General features: G+C 40.6%; 1 protein-coding gene across 1 annotated transcript in view; it reads left to right on the top strand.

Annotated features, from left to right (window-relative positions):
- SAXO1 (stabilizer of axonemal microtubules 1) overlaps nucleotides 1-18,724 on the top strand; it is a 31,712-nt gene that overhangs the window by 2,450 nt on the left and 10,538 nt on the right. The window lies entirely within an intron of this gene.

Below are 18,724 nucleotides of genomic sequence, written 5' to 3' on the forward strand. Positions count from 1 at the left end.
ATTACTAGGGGAAAAAACAGGTGGGTTTGACTCAATCGGATTACATGTCTTAGTTTGTTTTAAAGCTACTAAATAATCAGGAAGAGAGTTTAAAACTACAAAGTTCCCACCCAGGGTTTATATCAGGCTGGTATGTATTGTTGTTGTGCTTGTTTCTCATGATGAATATGTACTCCAAAAAGAAAACCAGTACAAATGTTGATAGCAAGCAGATTACAAACTGTATTTTTGAGTACTTTTATCAAACTCTTATTTGTAAGGTACAAGTGCATCTGCTCCCTCTGTTCCTCATTCTGTGTGTATCATTCTTTTTTTTTTTTTTTTTTTATATTTATATTTGACTTTGGGAAACATATTCCAAAGAGAAATAACAGTGATTTGATTATTGTGTTAGAGGACTGCGCTATCAAGGACCTAAACACATAGCACTGAGATCTGGACTGAAAAGGATCCTCTGGTTCTAACCAAGTAACGTACTGAAGTACAGGTCTAGCTTTGAGGCTTGCAGTAATCTTTCAGATGCTAGATGAGCTAGTAGGGTAGCTCTGTCTAAGGATGTGGATAATACCTTGATCATGGGCTGTCTTAAGAAAAAATAAACTTCATTTTGGGTTGCTACTACATTGACTGTTCTGGATTAAGAAGTGACAGCTAAAAATTTTGAGTCTCTTATGAAGACCTGGCCTCAGATGCAACAGTGGCCAATGGGGTATGGGTCCCATGTGAGAACTGCAAATTTTCTAGTGATTCTAGGATGTTCAGTGCTCAGTACTTCTCAGTATGGATGTTTACCACACAACTGCTAAATTGTAAGTGACATTTACGAATGTGTCCATATATATGCATATATGGAGAGATACAGAAATACATGTGTCATTCCTTATGGGGCAAATTCACACTAAGTTTCTTTCGTTCGTGGATGGTGTGTGTGTGTGTGTGAGATGATGGAGGCATGAGGGTAAGAATTCCAGTGTATTAGGGTAGCAATACAAACTGGCTTTTTGTAGCAGCAGCTGTACAGTGAGAAGGTATTTGAGATAACTGCTGAGTTCGTAGCCATGTTTTCTTATTTCCCTTTCCATAATTTGTGTGGATCTACTGACTAAAATCTCTTAAATTATGAGTGTGTGAGAGAAAGAGCAACTGCAGGCAAGGATTATTTCTTGCTCCTGCATCTTGTGCAAAACCCATTTATGCACAAGGAAGTAACATGGAATTTCTCAAAGGTTCAGTAAGCACACAGCTGAGGTTCTTGTAATGCCTTACACAAGGGATGAGCAGTCTTCCACAGTGTCTTGAGGACAACTGAACAGAAGGAAGCAGATTTTTGTGGTGTAGTTGAGATATATGTTGAAGTGATTGTATGTTTTTGCATAACTCACAGCTTTCACTGTTTTTCATGTAGAAGAGTGTTATATTCATCTTCAGTATAACTACAGAGGTTTCTCAGAGCTGAACTGGTAAATGATCTAAGATACTTGGTAGCTACTCATGAAACCTTTTTTTTTTTTTTTTTAATGGAGACTAGGAGAAGACAGGATGAGTAGGGACTTAAAGGGATATGAATGCTCCAGTCTAAGTTTCACCATGGGGTACTTTAGCAAGCCTGAATAACATTGATGACTTGATAGTTCTGGTTCAGTCTTCTGTGTTGCATCATTTGGAAAAACTTTGACAGAAATTACTCTATTGGTAGCTATGGCAGAGCTCTTATGCAGTGTTCTATCTTACCATCTGCAATGCTTAACAATTTCAGCTGGGCTACCTTGTTAAGTGTGGCACAATTTGCAGGTAGCTTTTCCATATGAGAGTACTTTTTGGACCATCCTACCTTGTGGTACCTACCTATGCTCCAGTCTATGTGAAGCTGTTCATCTGTCTCTGGTGCATTGTCTGTGGGTCTACAGCTGGGGAGCTCTATGTTTAATTGGCATAAAGCACAACTGCAGAGAGTTTGAGTATCCCTATTCTGGGCATTCTAACACTTCTAAATCATTTATCACATCTGATGGTGTTTCTCTGTGGCACTGACAGTGGTTTCTGATAGATTTACACATAGGTAGTCATCCCAAGAGGGTGGATCTAATCCATAGTCACTCATTTATGTACTTTTTGTCAGCTTGACTCTCTCTTTCAGCTGCATGCATTTTAGTAGTTTGCACTTGAGAATACCAGTCAGTGAATGCTGCAAGAAGCTCCTTCATCATTAACATGAAATACCACAGGAGCCAGGGGTACAATCTTTTCACTTGTGTTTGTGCCTGAACATATTTAGTTGCTTAAAGAGTTTATTTACACAGTTGTGTTTTTGTTTTGGTTTTTAAGTAATTGAGCAATTTCAAATACAACTAGAAACAGTCCTTGTCCCAAGAGGCTTTCTGACTAAAAGACAAAAATCTAGCCAAGCAGCCTAATTAGAGATGTGGAAGATAGATGTTTTTAATGAAAAGAGGACCAGTGGTGTGTATGTTGTAGCTGTTGTAGAAAATACGAGTATGAAGAGAAATGGAGAATAGGACACAACTGGCACCTGTGGCTACACAGATCACCACAGGTTCTGAAATATATTTTGTGAGAAATGTCTGATTCTCTTGTCCTTGGAACAGGTTTACTATAGCTATTCTGATTCCCTCTTATGCAGTGGTTGTATTGCATTCCATGCTGTCCTACAGCGTGGAAGTTGTTTGATTCTCAGGCAATCCATGACAATGGAAAGACCAAATGACCAAATCGAGATTTTTGACAGTAATTTTTATCAAAAGTGCTTGATCTGAATTTTGCAGTACATATCATCTCGGAGAAGGGTTCAGTATAGGGGTCACCAGTCTTGTCTGTATTCCTAACACACAGTGTTCTGATACCCAGTACTCTTATCTTTTAATTTTTTGGGCAGTTCTTTTATTTCATGTGATTGGGGCTGAAATTTTTTAAAGTGGCTGTTCATCATTTTAAAAGATGAGATATTTTGTTAATATTTGTAGGAAACAGTTGGGGCATAGGCTTGGGCACTTCTGAGAAGCTTCATCCATCATGTAACATGGGAATTTTGTTAGTCAGCGAGGGTAGTGGTAACAAAAAAAAGAGTCTGAACAGACTGAATACATATTTGATTACATAATTTTGTGTGGTTAGACATCTACACTAAAAACACTGGTCCTTTTAACAACACATTTGCAACAAACTTTTTTCAACACTAAATACCAGGTGCAGCTATACTGCGAGTATTTTTTTTCACCTGACACTTCGCTATGCCAATTTTGGACACTTGGTTGCATCTTTTCACTGATGGAGATGTCATGTTGCTGAGTGATGTCACCTCCTGATGCAAGGGGATTTTTGCATTTTACTCTTGGCAGTTTTTGTTTGGAAAGTGAGCTGGCCACTGGAGTGTTGCTTTCTAATATTTTTTTTTTTTTTTTAATAAGTGGTTCTGTTTACATTGTAGCATGTTCTGCTCATCTCCGTCTTGACATCCTGAAGTCCTGTTCTGTAGATGTTTGAAAAGGGGTTTTGTTATTGCCTGTTGTAGTTCTTGTGAAGATTTCTCAGGGGTAAAGTGAAATAAAACACTTAGTGGCTTCAGTGACAACTAGTTTCAGTGGCAGTTACTAAGATTATTTTGCCTGAGGGCTAGTTTAAGAACTTGAGTGTCAGAATGGACCCATCTTCAAAATAAAGTTTCTGTAAATGAAGTGCATCGGTATGTAAAGCACTGAAACTTCAGTAACTTGAAGAGTGGAAATACAATAGTCTGGAACTGTCAAACTGTGGAAGTCTGCTGAGATGGGAAGTCCTACACAGCACTGGCAGGATCACTTTTCAGCAGTTTGTGATGTCATTTTCACAGTATAGAGTGTTAGTTTTCACATGGACAAAAAGTTGCAAAACTCAGGAAAACCTGAGCAAGAACTGAGTGAAATTCTTTCCATAGAGCTCTGTTTCTTTTATTTGTTTTAATGAAATTCTGGCTTTAAGTTTAAACCAACTTTTAAAAAAAGTGAGTGGGATTTCTTTTAGCAGACACTAAAGGTGCTTAAGGCTTCATCATTTTTGCTGTATTGGAAATAGCTCATTAACTAACTGGCAAATGGTTGTCTAGAAAGAGCTTTAGTAAAGGTCAGAGTTGTGTTCAATTCAAGTAAAATGGTTCTTATAACTCTAACAGAAAATTTTCTGTATTCCTACAGAAGAACCAGTTTGCTTCTAAAGACAGATACTTAAATGCAAAGACTATGCTGGAGACTCTCAATTCTTTGATTTCAGTTCTCTCAGTCCTTCTGATAGTGACTGGCAATTTCCTACCTATTACTTTTACACAGTACTATTACAATTACCTATTGCCAGTGCAATCCATTGTTACTATGCATGAGTAAAGTGCAATAGAATTAAACTCCTATTAAAGACATTACAGTGTTTTAGCATTGCAAGAACAGTGGTCCTTTGTTTTTTTAAGGCAATTTTTTTTAACCCTTGTTTTTCTGTTCCCTTCTCTTTCCATGCAGTATTCATGGAAAATATGGGGGGGGGTTTTGTTGTTTTTTGTTTTTTTTTTTTTTTTAATATAAAGTACTGTCAGCTGGGAAAAAGTAGTGTTTGGACTGTTATCTCCAAAATGCAGGAAGAGATCATGGCATCGGGTCATTAGGGGGTGTTACTGCATTCGGTCTTTACAGTACTGGTATAAGTTGACATATCTCCACTGACTATGTGCCGTTGATTCCAATATTCAGTCTATATAATGTTTAAATGATTGTAGGGGGTGAGTGAGGAATCAAAAGTAAAGTTTAGAAGTATTTTTCTAGATTCCTGAGATATTCTTGAACACAACAAATGTTTAAAGTATACTTCACATTAAGTAGTCAAAGGAGATGCTTCAAAGGTGGGGGGGAGAAATCTTTTCATGTACTTAACTGTCACTGAATCCATGCAGATAGGTCTCATCCTTTTACGAAACATCTTCCCTCAGCTTAAAGACTGTAAAGTGAGTAGCTGATGCTTCATGGTGTTGGGAAAGATATAGTATTATTCTTCTGGCCTTGGCTTAAAGAATGAAAAAATTGAGCAGAGGTGGGCCAGTAAAGGGTAGCTACAAATCCCTTTTAAACCTGTGGAATATGCAAACACCAAGGAATAAGCACACCAGACCTGGAGTGCTTAGAATTCTTGTCTTTAGTACAGCACACAATTTATTTGAAAAAGGCGTAAAACCAGCAAAGAGCACATATGACTTCACAGTCCTGCTTAACTTGGTTTTTGTATCAATACAATAAAAAGTAGTGTAAAAAGGAATCAACGTGTAGTACAAAGATGCCACTGTGGAGGATGGGGCATGGATACTGTCTGTATTCGTGTCAGATGGTGCTGTGGTAAGGGTTGCTTGGGATTACTTCTTACCTGCTTTTCTGGATGGCACACCTGTACTGTCACTGGGCAGCACTGGGAGCCTAACTCCCACTTCTCTATGCCCACCCTACCAGTTAGTTATACCTACTGATAGTGTCTCTGAGCATTCTCTCCTCTAAGCTTTCTCAGTCTCTCCTCATAGGAGAGATGTTCCAGTCCTTTAACGTCATTGTGGCCCCTTCCTTGCTCCAGTATGTCCATGTCTCATAGGCAGTCCAGGTCTCAACACAGCATTTGGATGCCTCTTCCTCAGTGCTGAGTAGAGGAGGAATCACTTTTCCTTGATGGTCTGTCAGTGCCCTGTTCAGTGCAATCCAGAGTGCCGCTGGCCTGCACCACAAGAGCTTGTTGCGGGCTCTTGACCAACTTGTCTACCATGACCACCAGGGCCTTTTCTGACAAACTGTTTTCCAGCTGGTAAGACATCAGGCTGTCCTGCTGCCTGGGGTTATTCCTCTCCAGATCCACAACTTCACATTTCTCTTTGTTGAATTTCATGACATTCCTGATGATGCATTTCTTTGTTCTGTTGAGATCCCTCTGAATGGCAACATACACAGTGGATCTGTCCACCACTTCTCCCACTTTTGTATCACTTGCAAACCTGCTGATGGTACCATTTGTCCCATTAAATATTATAAAGATATTTAATAGTATTTACCCCATTATCCAGCCCTGGGGCTCACAGCTGGTGGCTGGTTTCTTGCTGGACTTTGTGCCACTGATTGCAATCCGTTGAGTCCAGAATTACTTAGTCTACCGCAGTGTCCACTTATCTAGCCCATACTTCCATCAGTTTGTTGATGAGGATGTTATGGTAGGCAGTGTCAAAAACCTTACCAAAGTCAAGGTAAGCAACATCTACTGCTCTCCCCTCATCTACCAAGCCATTCTTCTCATTGTAGAAGGCTTTCAGTTTGGTTTAAGCATGATTTCCCTTTCATAAATCCGTACTGACCACTCCAAATGACCTCCTTAATTAAGCCATTGTGACAGCCAGTGTCTGGCATTGGGTTTCCAGGATTGTCTTTGTCATCATCACAGGGATTGAGGCTGACTGGCCTGCAGTTCCCCAGATCCTCCTTCTTGCATTTCTTGAAGACAGGAGTGACATTTACTTTCTCCCAGCTCTAAGGAGCCTCCCTATTGTCACAACTTTTCGGTGATAAAAGGAATGGCCTCAAAATGACATGTGCCAACTCCCTCGGTGCTTGTGGGTGCTCCATGGACCCAGGTATGCTGTTTAAGTGTTTCCTAACCTGCTCCTCCTCCACCAAGGATAAGTCTTCCTCGTCTCAGACTTTCCCACTGGTCTGAGGGGCCTGGGATTGCTGAAAGCTGGTCATACTGGTAAAGACCAGGGCTGAGACTGAGATACAAAGGTCATGCCCTCACTTTTCAATATAACTAGGTGCTTAGGGAGCATGAACAGCCGGTTCTTGCAAATCAAAGCTGTTGATCTTTAAGAAAGACACAAATCATTGGTGTGAGCCAAGAATAATTTCCTGGGGCTTGACCAGCTGTGCTGGCTTTCTTTTCAGGCAGATTTTCTGCAGTAGGAGGAACAATTCTGGTAATTCTGGTCAGGAGAGTAAGCTCTACTCAACATTTGTCTCTTAAGGCCTCTCCCTGCTGCTTAGCAGGTTTAGATTTGGAAGTTAGTAAATCATCAGTTAATATTTCTTGCAACCATCGTTTCTCAAGTAATGAGGAGTGGTAATGGTTAGAAAATCCTGACTTTATCAAGGACTTAGTTTAATGCTTTGGCACGATTTTCTTCCCTTATTGCATTGGTAGAAGTGCGAAATTAATATTTTTTTATATGTTATTTCAAAAGTTCTATTTACTGAATTGTAAGTAGGTTGAGAAGAGAGTTTTTGTAATAGCAGATGTTCTGATGCAACTTCTTTCTGAGGCAACGACATGGCATTGTAGGAGCATAGGAACATGAAATAAAACATTAAAACCTTAAACTATTAAAAAGGGAAAACTTGACAGATTAACAGGAAAACACACCTGTTTTTAAAATCAAACAAAAATATTTTCATTAAGTTGCCTAACAATCAACCGATTTTCATGGATTATTTCCATCAGTACCTTCTGATGGAAAACAGCTGTCAAAAATGTCTGTCTCTTTCAACTAAAACTTGGGTTAGTGTTGTGATAGCACAGCACAGACTGCTCTTGGCAGGGTTTTGGAGCCAGGTACTGGTATAGACATTGGGTTTCTGAAGTTATCTGAGAACTTGTGACCTTCAATCCATTTTCCCTTTCGTTCCTAGAGTCTTTGCTTTTCAGGCTATGGTGAAGCTGATGTTTGAGTGCAGCAGGAGGTCTGTATTTCCTGTTCCCTGAGGAAAGGAATGACTGTACTGCGTATGAGTGCTGGTTTATTATTTTTTTTTCAGCCTCATAAAGCATTCAGCAAATTGTACATCCCACTTCTTGTTGCTTGGTCTGCCAGAGTAATTTGCAGACCTGCATGTTGTACCTCTAGCAATGTTTGACGCTGAGCTGAACTACAGCAGCACTGCCATCTGAGTAATCTTGCTGTGAGCATGTTCGCCTAAACGTTTGAAATAGTGTCTCTCTCAGTAATGATTTTTTCATGTGAGTCAACCTCTGTTCATCAAGAGCTAGTTATGGTTGGATTAAATGGACTAACACACTGCAAATTGCTGTCGTCTTTCTGCTGGATATTCTAAGCACCGAAAGTAGTACCACAGTGCATTTAAGGAATACAAATGAGAAAATTATTTTATCCTTGCCATTATGTTGTGGTGGTGAAGAATTTGCTGCTCTTCATTGTGAATGTGGGAAGAAGTGACCTGGGCATGTGAATCCTGTATCTCCCCTTGGAATTACCATATGCTGGTTTCTCGTGTCCCAGGGCATGTCACTCTGTGAGGAACACTTGCCAGCTGCACATGCTTAGTGCAAAGAACAGGCAAAAGTCAAGACGAACTGGTAGGAGAAGTGAGTGGAGTGGCATCCATTTATACTCTTGCAGTTCTGGCTTGGTTAACGTAACCTTTTTTTGCCTGCTTAGTATCGAATTCTGCCTTTCCTGACTTTACTGGTGTTCTGTCTGTCCTACTTACAGTGCTTGCAAAGAGATGGCTTCTGGAGTATGTTTTGTTGTGCTGGATTGGTGTATGTTTCCAAGTAAAATAACAGCTACTACTTAATGCTGAAGCCATTTTCGCCATCACTATCCAGATTATTGGGCAGGGTCAGTGAAAGGGGATTTGTGAAAAGGAACCTTAGTCCCTGTAAGATCACTAACCTGCTTGTTTCTCTCTATGTAATATTACTGCAGAGGTAATATTACATTGCCTTAGTGTGAAGTAAAAGCCCAAGATAATGGGAGCAAGCAAGAACTGATTGTATTTGCCGTTGTTTAACGTCCTCAACTTTTCACCAGAAGATGGCAGCAGGCTGATGTTAGTCACAAATGGTTCCAGGGCTCGTTGGGTAAATGTGGAGGTAGCTCATAGTGAGAAACCAGGCATCAACAAGCTTTGCATGTCAAAGCAGTTTTGTGGGTTTGTAGGTCTGCCTGGCTGCTGGCCTGCGAGCCCTCTGCAAGTCCTGGCTGTTGGTCATTGATGTGCTTTCATTTGACAGTCTTTCAAGAGCATTTATTTTGGAAGAAAAATCAAAGCAGGTTGAGCCGTTGCTTAAGTAGGTTTGCTTTTGTTGCATATTGCCTTTCAGTTCAGGAAAAAGTTTCATTCTGTTCCTAGACTTAATTTTCCTGGCAATAAAGTTCAGTTAAATGTGAATGCACGTTTTCTGTGACAGAGACAGCAAAAGTGGAGAAAGGACTGGAACTGATACTGCATGATGCAGAAAGAATTCTTGTTTTCAATGAAAAGCCTATGTAAATATTGATTAAAAATGTGGAGTTCAGCAGCTCTTGCAGATGTTTTGTGGTATCTTTAATGGAAAATAAGCCATGTTAGCCAGAGAAACAAAGATGTGTTTTACCCTGTAGCCATAAATTCATCTTCACAGTAGTAAATGTTTAGCACGTTAACAAGCACAAAATGTCAGCCTTAGATATGTTTATGAATTTTCTTTTATTAGTGCATTCAAATGTTGCAGAACAACTTCACCGTTGGCAAAAACCTTCTGAAGAGTGTAAAGAGGGAAATATGCGGGCGTTTTTCTTAGATGGGAAGTAAAGCAGCAAATCCAGCCCGTGTGATCCATTGCACTATGGCTTGATAAAACTTAATGCCAAACCTTTGGATTTCCCTATGTGCCTGAGGCTGAGTTCCTTTAAGGTGGTCAATGTGGGCAGACACATAAGAGGAGGCTACCTGGCCTGAGGTCATTGGGCTTGCCCAAACATGGTTGTCAGCTAACAGAGACAAACTACAGACTAAGTCTAAGATGCCACAGTCTAAATTTTGCGTCCTGTTGCCACTTATTCCCACATGCCAATTTCTAATCCACATCCATAACAGTAATGTGCTGGCAGCTGGTTTTAATGACCTGTTTACAGCAACACATGCTAACAGTTCCAAAACAAACAAGCAAAGGTAAAAGATCCAAATTCTTTGAAACTCGAGCTCTCAAGTGAGTCTTTACCCGTGGAAAATTTGGTGTTTGGTTGTGTAAGTTAAGCTATACCATACTCCGCATTGACAACAGGGCTGGACTGGTCTGCTACAGGCCAGTGTTTCCTTGCTTGTGAATGGTTCCTTTTGCACCTTTGGTTCCATTAACTGTTATATGAGCTAAAAAGTAGGTGTAGTGCTTAAGAGGAATATTACATCAGAAAACTTCAAATTCTGTATTTTGAGTGCAGCCTTTCCAGTCATATTTGTGAAAAAGTAATCACAATGTAATTATCAAAGTAGTTATTTCAATATGCAAGATGGCAGAATTTCATTTATTTGTGACATTTGGTTAGAGTAAGATTTGTACTTGCGCTCCTGGTAGACACTGCTGTTGGGGCTTTCAAGGCTGTCTGATGGCCAGCTTTACGCAGCCAAATGCCAGGAATGAAGGATGTCAGAATGTTCAAATATTCATGTATGTTTTTACTAAAACTTTTCTTATGCACACTACTTAGCATTAGAAGGCTGCACACAGATGTACTTTCAATCTGTTATGTTTGGGTTTTAAAGGGACTGAGTACCTCGGGCTACCAAGCTATCATGAGTTTGTGTACCTGCAAGTTAATGCAGTAGTTTAAGGGGGCCAAAGACACAGCGTATATTTTGCCAGGTTATTCCACAACTAGTGCAAGTTCCCTAGTTATATAATTAAATTGATCACTAAAAGCAAAATCCGGGTTTTCAAACTGACCGTTCTTCTTAGCACTTTGACAACACTTCTCCCTTCCCCCACACTTCACTTCTCCCTTCCCCCACATGCCCTGGGTATCCTTTTACCTCTGAGGGCTTTCCGTAATTCCCTCCAATCCATCGATATCCCTCTATACTCTCTGTCCTCTTGTCTAAGGCCAGACAGTGCCCTTATTGTTTTCCTGCGTGGTTTCTCCCCATCCACCCTCTAATCACATTTGCTCCTTCTACTTCCAGGTTTTCCTCTTTGCTGCTTCCAGCCCCCAGCATCTTTTTTCTCATCTCTCTATACATCTAAGAGCATCTGCGCTCAGCTTGCAGCTTTTTTCTCTCCACATATCTGACTCCTATAGAGACTCTTCTGATGGGAAATCTGCAGGAACTGTGTTTTCAATGTGAATGAACAAGATGTAGCTTCTGAGATCCTAGCTGGCTGTCAAAAGGGCTGGAGGAGGTCCTTACTGTTCTCACAAATTATTTACATGCTCACAGCCTGCTTCTTCAAAATGGAAAAATCCTGGAGAAAAGCCCCTTCGTGTTTCCTCACATTGCCAGAAACTGCTTTGAAAATATCGGTGTGTTTTGTCAATTACAGTGTTTAGCAACACTGTGTATAAAGCATTGTGTCAACAAAAAGGTATTATTCTGCACCCTGGAATCAGCCTAGGGATTTGATCAGGAATGTATGTAAACTGCACTAAGACATCAGTGATTGTATAAGACCTCCCAAATTTAAATTTCCAGAATAATTTGCATTTTTTACTGCATAGAAATGACCGTATGGGAAGCAATTGTATAGATTAGGGAAAATAAAAATGCAGCAATTAAAATTAAAAACCAGGACATAGGTTATGCCAGCAATTTGGAAAAATAAGAACACAAAACTGTGTGACCATTTTAAGACGATCTCATGCATTTCAGAAAGCCAGTCAATCTGACTGCAAAGAGAAAGTGAAAAGGTGGTGAGTGTGGCTTCACCTGGGAGGCACAGTCCAGCCGACCCACCAGTTTTAAGTAAAAAACGTTGGTAATTTTTTGGTAAAGGCAGCTGTCATGGGAGAATTGTATGGGTTGGCTGCCAGGACAGAGAGACACTGCTCAACGACATATGATCTAGAACTTATTTACCATATAGGATGGGTGTAGCAGGTGGATGCTGATTCCTGAGGTTTCTCTTGCCTGACCCAGGGATGCTCTGTACTACATCCAAGGATTCTGTCCCTCCGGTCTGGTGCAGAGTGACAGCACAGACCTCAGGGCAGAGGACACTCACTCTGATCTCCTGATGAATTTGTGCCCTGACTGGTGGCCTTGTGCACAACACGGGATGACCATGGATGTGACGTTTTACTACTTCTCGAGGGGTTGTTCTCTTCACCATGGGTTACCTTCTGTATTGTATTGCCTGCTATGCTGCCAGTGGCCATGGATAACCTCAAGTCACCAATAGCTGTGACTTTCTCATAGGTGGTGCAGCTGCACCCAACTTTCCAACTGTCTCTGCAGTGGGATGTTTGCGAACTACCGTGGCCAAAATTGAATGCAGTGCTATGTGATGCTCCGGCTGCTCTGACTTTGCCACTTGGTGCCAGGTGCTCTGCCTCGAATGCTTTGGCTTCTGTTCTAGCTATATTGTGCTTATGCATACATAGTTTCCTAAAGAAAAATCTTCACAGGTTAATGCCTTGTAAGAAGCGCACAAGTTGCAGGTTTCAGGAAAGAAAACCCAAAAAATATTATGGCAGTTTAATTAAAAGAGTGTTTTTTCCCTCTAAAACCTAGCAGTGCTTGCTGATTTAGTTAACCCGATTGTAGTAAAAGCCGGTATTTAAAAACCTACCTAAAGCTTAAGAGAGTTGAATTCTATTTTTTGTTCTTACAAATTACTAGTTTACAAACTCTGAAGGCCTCATTTTTTTCTGCCGAAAGGGCTCTAGTGTTCAGGTCATTACAGATGGCTGTTGATAAGTATCTGAAATTCACTCTGTGCAAATTTACCCTCATTAGAAGTTGTGTAATCTGGAATTTTCTTAGGTTTCTCTGAAGTTTTTAGGAAGGCAAGATGAGCAAAAGACCTTAATAAAGTCTAGCACCCATGTTTACAAAATTTAGGCATCACACCATATCCGGACAGAGTTGGCCAAAGACAGAACCAGAAACTTTTAACCAAGTAAATGGCCCATTAATAAAATTTTGTCTACAAGAGAAAATATTTCAGGCAAATTTTGCGTGGAGTGTCACTGACCCTTCCATAATTCTTACTACTCTTTATTTAAGTGTTCAAACAACTGGTTCATGACTGAATAGTTTGACACGCTGCAGCCTGGTACAGACAAGAATAGCATTGCTGCTACTGAAATAAGGCGGAGGGAGCATACTCTGGAGACTGGCGTCCCTTGGGAATGAATGGTTGTAAACTATTTGCTAGTGCATTGGTATGTTTCTAAGAAATATACTGTCTTAAAAAGCTTCTAAATATTGAAGGCAAATAATCTGTGGTAACAGATATAAAAGCCAAGATAGGTATCTACATCCCTTAAGTAGCTTTGTAAATAAATTTCAAGACTAGAAGGACATGTGATTACCTAGTGTGACCTCTTTCATAATGTATTGTGCAGTACCTGCATGAAAAATAATGGTTTGCAAATGAAGAAGAACTCATATATTTTGCGAGTTCTAAACTTGCTGCCCTCCATTTCTAGGAAGGGACAAAATTGTAGCTTGTGTGCTAGCTAAATATCTTACTAAAGGAAGTAATTTTTCTTAAATTCCATATCCATTTCCATATTTACTTGATGAGATACATGCAAAGAATTTCTGAAGTTCTGGTTGTTCATTGTGCCTCATGAAACATATTTTAATAGTTGATTAATATTTAAAAAGGGATCTCAGGGACATTTATAGAAATGTTCATGATAAAGAGAGTAGTAACAGTGGCTATCAATTGTTATGTGTACTTGTAGCATTAAAGCATAAATAGCCACATGCAACAATAATATAGATACTCAATGTAAACATCGTGGTAGAAACCACATCATATATGCAAGGTTTATGTCTATTTTTTTTTTCTCTTGCCATTCCCACACTTTGGAAAAAAAAACAAAAACAAAACCAAACCAAAACTGAAGAAGGACATAGTAGCTACAACATTGTTTGGCTTTTGCTTAGAGTGCCTTATGATAAACCCCCTATTAATAGGTCCAGTTTGATGTCAGGTGTGACCGCATCAGTGCAGTGTTGAGTAGGAAAATCACCTCTCTTGACTGGCTAGTGATGCTGTGCTTGATGCGCCCCAGGACGTGGTTGTCCCTTTTGGCTGCCAGGACACACTGTTGACTCATATTCAACTTGCCATCAGCCCAAATCCCCAGGTCTCTTTCCACAGTGCTACTCTCCAGCCTCTTGTCCCCCAGTTTGTAAGTGTATGAGGATTACTCTGTCCTAGGTGGAGAATGTTGCATTTGGTCTTGCTAAATTTCATATGGTTGGTGATTGCCCAGCTCTCTGGCCTATCCAGATCTCTCTGTAAGGCCTCTCTACCCTTGAGGGAGTCCATAGCTCCTCCTAGTTTAGTATCATCAGCAAACTTGCTTAATGCTGAGGAGTTCAACCGCTGCATCCAGATCATCTATATAAACATTAAAGAGCACTGGCCCTGTAACTGAGCCCTGGGGAACCTCAGTGGTCACTGGTGGCCAGCCTGATGTGACCCCATTTACTATAACTCATAGCCCAACCCATCAGCCAATCGCTCATCCAACATAATATGGATTTGTCTAGCTGTGTGCTTGACATTTTGTCCAGAAGGATACTGTGAGAGACAGTATCAAAAGTTTTGCTAAGGACCAAAAAATCACTGTCTGCTGACTTCCCTTGGTCAGCTAGATGGGTGGCCTTGTCATAAAAGGAAATTAAGTTAGTTAAGCAGGACTTCTGCCTTGTGAAGCTGTGTTGGCTGTGAACAATGACTGCATTGTCTCCCAAGAGTTTTTCAATATCCCCCAGAATAACCTTCTCCATAATTTTACCAGGCACTGAAGTGAGACCTACAGGCTTATAATTACCAGGGTCTTCCTTCTTACCCTTCTTGAAAATTGGGATGTTGGCCTCTGCTTTGGTGCGGGGGTTTTCTCCAGCGTCTAGAAGCCAGGACATAATTTTTGGTGTTTTTAATGGCAGTTGGAGTGTTATGTATGTAGAAATAAATTTGTGCACTGATTCTGAGGTCAGTTCTGGCAGTTCCAGCCCAAAACTGCAGTTCACAGTGTTTTCTATCAATACATATCTTCAGATAAAAGGTAGGAAATAGAAATAGAGTAGGTTTCCCACAGTGGACTTGAAAGGCTCTATATAGGTATCAAAGAAGCCTCTGTGTGCAGCACAGTTTTCTTCTTGTACTTGTAGTAAAGAAACACTTGAAGATATAGTTCAGTGCAGACATTCTATTATTTCAGACATAGGAAATTCAGTCCTCTGCTCAGAAAAGTATTCTTCCTTCTCTGTGTCACAGAACTAGGTAAAGTAGCCCTAATTCAAAGTGAGAAGGCAGCTATAAGCTTTCATAGAAAATCCTGTCTGAGAATTCTGCTTCTCATTGTGCAGAGGTTTGTGTCCTGGCTCTAACCTTTGGGGGAGGTACCTGCCATTAAAGCATGGTTATACAGCATGGTTTCTGGTTTAGGCTTGTGTGTCTTTCAAATAGCAATGGCCACATCATTTTTATGATTGCATTGTTACCCTTTCTGACTGGAAGGAGAGCACAGCACTTCTTCAGCCAGTTTGGTGGCAGAGGCTAAGACAACATGAGCTTGCTGTCATACACATCAGTGTCCTTTGCCTACTGAACGACTGGTGATCGAGCTTGGCTCCTCCTTTTGGGTCCCTCTTTTTGTGGTCAGTTATTGGTGAAGAGTCTGTATTGCTGTGTGCTTCTGGGGTAGTGCTGGAGCAGGAAGCGCAACCTGCAGTGCACATGGCCCAGATAGCAATGGAGCCAGAATTCAGCAGCCACTGAATCGGATACAGTCTCTTTCGGCAGCCTCTGTGGAGTCACTTTAGTCTTGGGTATGTCTCCACTGGTAAAAGTAAGACAATGCTAGTTATTCTTATTTTTGGGGGGTGGTGGTGGTGGGGTAAGTTAAGTGGGATTCACTGGTGAAAACCTGTGAGCAGAGTTACAACATTTTCTTTTTTTTTCCTCAAGAGGAACCTTGTTGAGCAGCTCACACTAGAAACATAGGAGCTTCTCAAGATCAAATGGGAGGCACACCATTGCAGCTCTGAGTAACGCCTTCTGTTCTTGATTTCCAGCATGATCCATCTCAGTAGAGGTAAAGGCAACACCTGTTAATTCAGCACAAAACCGTGGGAAAATTTTTCTGTTTGAAATTGGTAAATTCACATCTCAGAAATTATTTAAGCATTCAGTTTTACTCTCAAAAGCTTCTCTGTCCATTTTCCATGAGTACTTTTATATCTGTTTCACCATTTTCTTTAATGAGAGTTGGACTAATTTGTGTTTAGTTGCTGGTAGTTTCTGTGCTGCTGTCATGCCTCAGATTGCTTTCTGTACTTACGCATGCTTTGCAATGGTGTGCAGGAGAGCAACTTTGGACCTCGTTATTGAGAAACTTGTGCACTTTGTTAGATAGCTTAGGTTCCCTTCAGTTTTCATGGATGCTCTCTCCATTGTTTCTCTACTTCTTTTTTCCCCTCATCACTCAGCTGGACTGTACTTCATCAGACTTCATCTGAGTATATACAACAAACTATTAGCTGGAATAGGAGCAATTGGTAAAAGTCTAACAGATTTTTCTGTTTAGAACTGAAGTCATCAACATTTGAATTAAATCTAAATTTTCTTAAGTCTTTGTGATGCTCAGACAGCCAAGATTTTGCTCCAGCTCCCTATTATGTAGAGGCCGAACATGACATCTGTATCCAAAGTGAAAGTCCAGGGGAGTTCAGAATTGGTGAGCTTGGATTGGGGGATTTGCTTTTGCTTCACATTTGTAAAAGAGCAGTCTCTACATTTAAGATCTCACATGTTTATGAGTACTGACACGGAATAAACTTTGGTTCAACAGCTCCTTCATGAGGATGCATGTTTTCCGTGTTTTGGCATAGCATTGCCATATCCTGGACTTTTGAACAAACGAGGAATGGGCAGCATAGGGGAATGGGTGTCTGTCTTTGTTTCCTGTCTGTAATTACCAGTAATTACCAGTAGTAAGCCACGTAATAGGGATAAATTAGGATTTTAATAGTACAACTTTTTACCGTTCCACCTGCATTTTAATCCCACTGTGAAAACCTTTTATTATTAATAACAGACATTTGAAAACCAAATAAGTCTGAGAGGCTTATCTTGAGAAATTCATAAATCTTACAGGATTCCTCCTCTCTCTCCTCTGGAGAGAGTTATATATTGTCTTTACTTGGCAAACAATCGTGATGGTCAGGGGGACTGTGGTGAGTGCAGAAACTGAAGTCAAACATCCTGAATTCTGGTCCTGAGCTGCGGCTCCAGGTTTTCTTTCCTGGTTTAAAAAAGTATTTGATGTAAACTGATAAATTGTTCACCTGTGTCATCTCAGCTTCTGTTTGGATGAACCCAACTCTTTTGAAGGCAGGGCACCTGCATTCTTTTCACCCTCAAAGTCTGCTATTCTTCCATAATTCTTTGTAAACAAACACCCTATGTCCTTCCTTGTTGTTATATTTCATTACTAATATTGGCCACGCTAACTTGGTAGATATCAGTCAAGTAAAGTGTAATCTGCACAAGTGAAAATCAGAGTAGAATTAGACAAAAATTCCGAATATCTAAGCAGGCAAGCATAACATAGGTCAAAATTTAGGTTTCAGCAGTTTTTAGAACACAGAGTACAGTTTGACAACTGCAATATCAAAATGTTTATACACTAATTTTAAGAGTTTAGCTCTTACATTAACGTGCTGACTTGCTGCAGTCACATAGCAGTGACTTCAGTACTGAAGAATCATGTAGTTGTTTTATAAATATTTATCATTCCAGAAGGAGTAGTAAAGTGTAACAAACCTCAATGCCTAGCATTGTTCCATTCCTTGTTGTTGAGTCTTGCTCTGCTATTTACATTAGTCTCCAGTAAAAAATATTTTCAGGGATATCTCTCTGGACGCAGAAGCAAAGCTTCTATAGTATCATATATTGGTGGTGAATTATCACTGATGATCATTTCCTGCCCATAATCTGTAATACAGTGATTGTTGCTGTAAAATTTGTGGGTATACATCACAATTTAGTGCAGAATAATAGAAGACAAAACATTCAGGTTTACTTCTCTGCCCTATCAAGAAGGATTTATTTGTGGGAACATGCTTTTCCCAAGAGCTAACTCTCAAATATCTCATTCTGTTGTTGTTGTGTGCTGAAGTTCAACAAAGAAAGCAGAATTGTACACGTGAAAAGTGGGTGAATACTTGAGGTGTAAAGCCACCCGTGTTGCCAGATCATGCTGAAGGCTTAACTTCATCCTAGGGCAAAGACCTTGGCACCTTGAGGCTGCTGCTGTCTGCAGGAGATACTGGTCTTTTTCCCATCCTGGGCTGTTGAGAAGTCCCCCAGCGTTCACGCTGCCAGCAGTGTCTGCAAGGGAAAAACACAGGTTCCCCAAGCTGTTGTTCCCTGCCTGCTCCTATGGGGTCTTTGGAGGGGTACCTGCATTACTCACGCTTGTCCTGCTGATCTGCAGGACCCCTCACCTTCCCCAGTGCCAACAGTTCTACCGGCAGGTGCAGGACTCTCTCGCAAATGTCCATCAGGCTGCGGGACGACGTGTCTGCAGCAGAGACCCTGTCTGCTAGGGGCAGGGAGCCGCGCAAAGCCTCTGGTCCGGACCGCTTGGGAAAGATGGTGTCGCATGTGAGCTCCTCCAAACCCTGTGCGTGCAGCTGAGCTGCAATGGGACACTAACTGATGGTATTAGTGAAATGTCATCACTTTGCTCCTGATCAGCCATTCC

This window comes from Vanellus vanellus (assembly GCF_965231255.1).
Source record: "Vanellus vanellus genome assembly, chromosome: Z".
Classification (NCBI taxonomy): domain Eukaryota; kingdom Metazoa; phylum Chordata; class Aves; order Charadriiformes; family Charadriidae; genus Vanellus; species Vanellus vanellus.